This window comes from Crinia signifera, chromosome 1 (assembly GCF_055691185.1).
Source record: "Crinia signifera chromosome 1, ASM5569118v1, whole genome shotgun sequence".
Classification (NCBI taxonomy): domain Eukaryota; kingdom Metazoa; phylum Chordata; class Amphibia; order Anura; family Myobatrachidae; genus Crinia; species Crinia signifera.
The window spans coordinates 376219039-376225109 of record NC_139217.1 but is presented as its reverse complement, the minus strand read 5'-3'; positions in this window follow the sequence as shown (position 1 = coordinate 376225109).

Genomic DNA, 6071 nt, shown 5'->3' with positions numbered 1-6071 from the left:
GCAGGAACACTGGTGCAGGGTCTTGGAAGCACACAGGTGTAGGAATGCTGGAGCAGGTACTTGGAGACACACAGGTGTAGAAATGCTGGTGCAGGGTCTTGGAAGCAGGATACAAATGCTGGGTAACTGGAATACCACAGAGCTAAAGCAGGAACACAAACTGAAGCTTCCTCCCAAGTTATTGACAACAATGCAAAAGCAAAGCGTCTATGCAGCGCTGGGAGGATAAGCCCTCAGAGCAGCACTGATTGGCCATCCGGGTGATTGGGAATGGCCACACCTGGAACAGTCTCTGGATGAGGCCAACAGGGAACTTGTATAAATCCTTTCAAGTGGTAACCACAGAGTTAATGGCTGAATCAGAATCACCCAGGTGCTCATTACAAGCAAATACTCAGATCTTGCTGCAGCAGGCTGAGAAACAAGACTGACAGGCAGGTAAGACAGGACAAACACACTGAGTTCTGGCAGGATTGTGACACTGTGTATTATGATTTTCCGTTAAATAAAATTGATCTAAAAATGTGTTCATAACCACTTCGGTGGTATGCCTGGAAATTTTCGGGCATACCACCAGTATGTAGGTGTGGGCCAGTGGTGCCTCCAGCTGTGTACCACTCAGAAAAGTTTGGGGCTGCTCAGGAGCGCTTGAGAGTTCAGGTGCCCGAATCCCCCCGAGTTGGCCAAACATCACTGCTGTGAATGGCGGGGGAGGCAGCAGAAGGGGAATTCTGGTGCTCCGGGGTGGGGAGTCTGCTGGCGGTGAGAAACAGTGGGAGGGGCGGCGCAACAGGGCAGGGCTGCCCCTAAATTTCTCTGGTGGGTTTTTCTGGGGCAGGTAAGTTTGTCCTGTCCCAGAAAAAAACTCCCCACTCAAGGGGTCAAACCATACAGAGACATTGAGTGTTCATGTGTATCACTGCTTTTAAGGAAATGGAAACGTTAAGGAACCTTTTCACTTAAAGCTGCATGAAATTATAAATTTTGCCTTGTGCGATTACATATTTCCAAAATCATCTTTATCAAATTCCACATTCCTTATATTTTGCAGTTGGGTACTCAATATAACATTCCTCTTGTGTAGTTATTGTGAGGTGCTTTATTTTTGTTTCCATTGTTTAAATCCTAATTACCACCTGTTACAGGGTGTATAATGTAGCATTTATATATTATTGATCTTAGTGAACGCTGTGAAAGTATAATTGCCCTCCTATATGTAAAGGGTGTTCTAGTTTTTTGCTGTATGCAAAAAAAAAATCTCAATAAAAATGATTGAATTTAAAAAGAAAGTAAATACATAAACAACAAAAATACACTATAGCACACGTACAGTATAACATGACATCCGCAGATAATCTCAATCATGTAATTCACCAAAATAACTACTAGATGGCACTTTAGTCAAACAGATTCATTTTTGAATTGTGAATGTGTGTGCTGAATCAAAAGAGAAACTAAAGAATAAGAAAATTATAATTGCTGCAAATTAAGTAATATCAGCAATAAAAGTCAAACCAAACCTTTTGCCATTTCAGACAGTCAGAATGAAATTTATTAATGATGTATTTTCCTACTATAGTCCAACAAAATGATTGTCCTGTTAGGAAAAATAAACACTATTCTCTTTTATTATTGACAATCAGCCATATTTGTTATAGAAGTAACTCAAACCATAAAGACGCCTTATTTTGGATTCTCCAGGTTTATACTGTACATCTACAGAAAGGATGGGTGCTACGTAGTGGGTGGGTGCGCAGTACTGTATATGCATCTGTCCTATTGGAACATAGGCGGTTTTCACTGAGGTCTATGTAATGCATTCTAAATCACACCAGGGGCGAAATGTAATAGGGTGGGATTTTTAGAATCCTACTCACCTGGTCCCCGGCGATGACCCCGGCATCTTCAGCTCCAGGCGCGCTGCTCCCGGCTGCTGTGGTACCCGCTCACGGACTGGAGAGATGCAGAGATTTTCATCTTCCGCGCCTTTCCTCCGGATGATTCTATTGACCGCCTAGCGGCCAATCAGGAGCCGACTTTCTCGGCTCCTGATTGGCCACTAGGCGGCCAATGAAATCATTCTGAGGAGAGGCGCGGAAGACGAAACATCTCTGCGCCTCTTCAGTCCGTGAGCGGGTACCACAGCAGCCGGGAGCAGCGCGCCTGGAGCTGAAGATGCCGGGGTCGTCGCCGGGGACCAGGTGAGTAGGATTTCCTTCCTCAGGTACCCCTGTGGACTACTTCGGATCCTGGACCCCGGATTCTTCAGCCCAGGAGCCCCGGAACCCCGGACCAGCCCCGGAACCAGGACCAAGGCCCCGGAACCGGACTCTTCTGCCCTGGAGCCCCGGAACCCCAGGACCAGCCCCGGAACCAGGACCAAGGCCCCGGAACCGGACTCTTCTGCCCTGGAGCCCCGGAACCCCAGGACCAGCCCCCGAACCAGGACCAAGGCCCCGGAACCGGACTCTTCTGCCCTGGAGCCAGGATCCAGGGACCGACCTACGGGCTCAAGGTAGGTAAGTATCAGTGTGTGTGGGCTGTGTATGTATTAAACTTTTATTTTTCAGGGTGTCAGTGTGTTTTATTTAACTATTTCTTGTACTATGGAACTACAAGTACCAGCGGGCCCTTTAATGCCCCGCATGCTGGGACTTGTGGTTCTCCAAGTCCCAGCATGCGGGGTAGGCTTGCTGGGACTCATAGTTCTTCAGCATAAGACAATAGTTTTTAATCTTTTTTTTACACTTTACATCAGCCCGATGCCCCCCGTCCAGGGGCATCGGGGACAGCCCCGGACTTTCAGCATGGGCTGGTAAGTCCTGGAGGGGGACCCCTTATTTGGGGGGGTCCCCACTTCCCCAGGACCCCTGCCCATGCTGACCAGCCAGGGGGTTAATGCTTTGGCCGCGGGACCTTATATAATAAGTGTCCCCCGGCTGTGGCATTACCCTGCTGGCTGGTTGGGTCTGGTGCTGGTTCTTAAAATACGGGGGACCCCTAGTCATTTTGTCCCCCGTATTTTTGGAACCAGCGCCGGACCTTGAGCCTGGTGCTGGTTTTATAAAATCCAGGGAACCCCAACTTGATTGTTCCTTTGATTTTATTATACCAGCACCGGCTTTTTGAGCCTGGGGCTGGTTATGCTTAGGGGAAAAACCGCACGCCGTTTTTTTTATTTTTTTACCAAAATCGCATGTATGAAAATGCGCACATTTTCAGGACTGAAAATGCGCACATTTTCAGGACTTTAAAACGCCCAAAATCGCGGCAAATCGCATTTTTTGCCGCTAATTCGCATCTCATTACATATGCGATTTAGCGTAAAAAAAAATTCTAATGTATGGAGGGGGGGGGGGGGTGTGTGTGACTGGAAAACTTCCCATTTCTTATAATAAAATATTAATAATAATAATAATAATAATAATAACAACAAGAAGCATTTTCCAAAGGTACAACTGAACGAAGTGAAAGTTTATTACTTTGTATATGGGAAAGAAAATATTTACACAAGACAATCCCAGAGGATATATACTAGGGTAGCAAGTAGTACAAACACTGGAAGTCTTCCTGTGGGCACAGTAATGCAGGATGAGATAGAGTTTGCTGCAGCTTATCTGTTTTCCTCAGTACACATACATGAATGATGCTTTAAGCAGAATGTCACTTAGTGATTTTATTTTTAGATTATTGCCACTAGCACTGGAAGTCTTATTGGTATAGAAGTCATATCTCATTGTAGTAGCACCTGTGTACCTGTTGTTTTTTTGTTTATGTTTTTTAAACCTTCAGATTTTTTTTGTACAGTACAGACTGTACACTGATCTCCAGGTTATACTTCACTGTAAGCTTGCGAGCAGGACCCTCCTACCTCCATGTCTGTCTGTTGTAACTCGGGTTGTTCTATCACTATCTACAATTGTAAAGCCCAATGGAATCTGCTGCGCTATATAAGAAACTGTAAATAAATAAATAAATGTATAGCTTGAAAGTTGTGTTCGTGATAAGGATATGGTCTGACCCATGATAACTTATACAATGCACTAGCCAAACTCATTCTAAGTAAGAGATGTAAGCATGTACTAATATGCATATGAGTTTGTAGCCTGCTGCAGATAATAGATGAGAACATTTGGCACATGGAGGTTATGGAATAGGTTGTTCAATAACAGAACAAAAGCCAGATGTATCAACCTTCAAAAAGAGATAAAATGGATAGTGATAAACAACCAGCCAATCAGCTCCTATGTGTCATTTTTCAAACCCAGCCTATAACATGACAGGTAGGAGTTGATTGGCTGGCTGTTTATCACTCTCCATTTTATCACTTTTTGCCCTGCCCAACTCATTGGCGCACATCTATCCTGGGAGACAAAAGGGGCTGGAGGCATGCCGGCAGCTCACACAGTGCTGGCAATGCCCCTACAGCTGCAAAATCAGGTTTGTGGTCTTGTGGGAGTGCTGAGATTGTAGGTCCCAGGGCCATGCCCCAAATATCAGGTGTGCACCTTTGGCACACCAATATGTCCCTCCTTCATCCTATCCAAAGTTGGGATGTATGAATAGGTCCAGATCTGCCTGGAATGTCTGCGTAGCAGTGAGTACTTTTTCTGTGACTACAGCTACTACCAGGGTTGGACGGTCTCACAGGGGAAACTCCCGGTAAGCCCCAGTGCTTTAGGGCCCACCCTCTCCTCTAGGAATCAGATCTGACACTGTGCACTTGAATTATACTTTAGAAATATGTTATTTTACACTACACAGAACTATGGTGTATTCTCTTTAGTGCATTTCTTTAATTAATATTGTACATTATCATGCATGACTATGTCACACCAGGGGGCTTAGTCGACGAGACTGAGACCTCTGGTGGGGACCTGGACCGGGGAGGTTGGAGAGGACCCTTGCGCATGGAGTGCGCGACAGTGCACCCAGAGCCAATAAGCAGTCAGAGGTAAAATACAACCGGAGTTTATTTGCAGATGGTTGTAATATAAACAGACAGTAAAGTATGCAGGAGAAATAACAGAGTTCATGCAGATTGCAATACTTTACAGATGTGATGTGATGTGGGATCGATGGTGGAACATCGGATGTGAAGACTGTGGGTCCGGAATGACGGACGGAAGACTTGAGCTTGACTGTGGGTCCGGAATGACGGACGGAAGCTTGGGTTGGAGATCCGGAATATCGGACTATCGATGATGATGTGGGAACATCGGATTCGGGTATCGGATATTGAAGGAGACTGTGGGTCCGGAATGACGGACGGGAGATGACTGTGGGTCCGGAATGACTGACGGAAGCAGGAGATCCGGAATATCGGACTAGCGATGAAACATCGATGGTGGATGATGCTGGAGCATCGGAAGGACCAGAGTCCCGGAGCTAGGCTTGGTCGCTGGGCTGAGAGGCAGGATCACAGGCGGTGGAATAACCTGGACTTCACAGGAGATGGAACAACCTGGAACACACTGCAGCATGGAAAACAACACCAGCAGAGAAATACACTTGCACGGAGACAAGGACAGCTGACCATACACTGGAGACAACTGAAGCACTAGCAATGGTTCTGAGAGCTCCCAGCATACTTATCCCCACTGGGTGGCCAGGATTGGCCGAGGAAGTATGACAGGGAGATCAGAACCAACAGGATTGGACAGCACAGACATGTGACTGGGAAGAACATGGCAGCCCCCATGTCTGCTATGGCGGGAAAGTGTGTTTGTGCACACCATGCTGGATACTGGGAGCAATGGCGGCGGACAGGTGGATTGCCGTGCACTGGGGACTGTCACTGGGAGACAGGAGGCCGGCAGAGATGACGTCTGGACCGCAAGCTGAACCTGCGGAGGCACTTAGCCGGTAAGAAAGTCTGTCTGACAGCTCGGATCGTGACAGACTATCAGTATTTACTATAAATATTAATCAAGGTAACCAGACTATGCACTCTGTAATATCTAGTCAAGCCCCTGATTGGATTCCTACCACTGCATTTTCCCGGCGGACCCTACTCATCCCAGTCTGACACTGGTCGTAACCAGCCAATAACAGCTGACTGCATTCGCCTG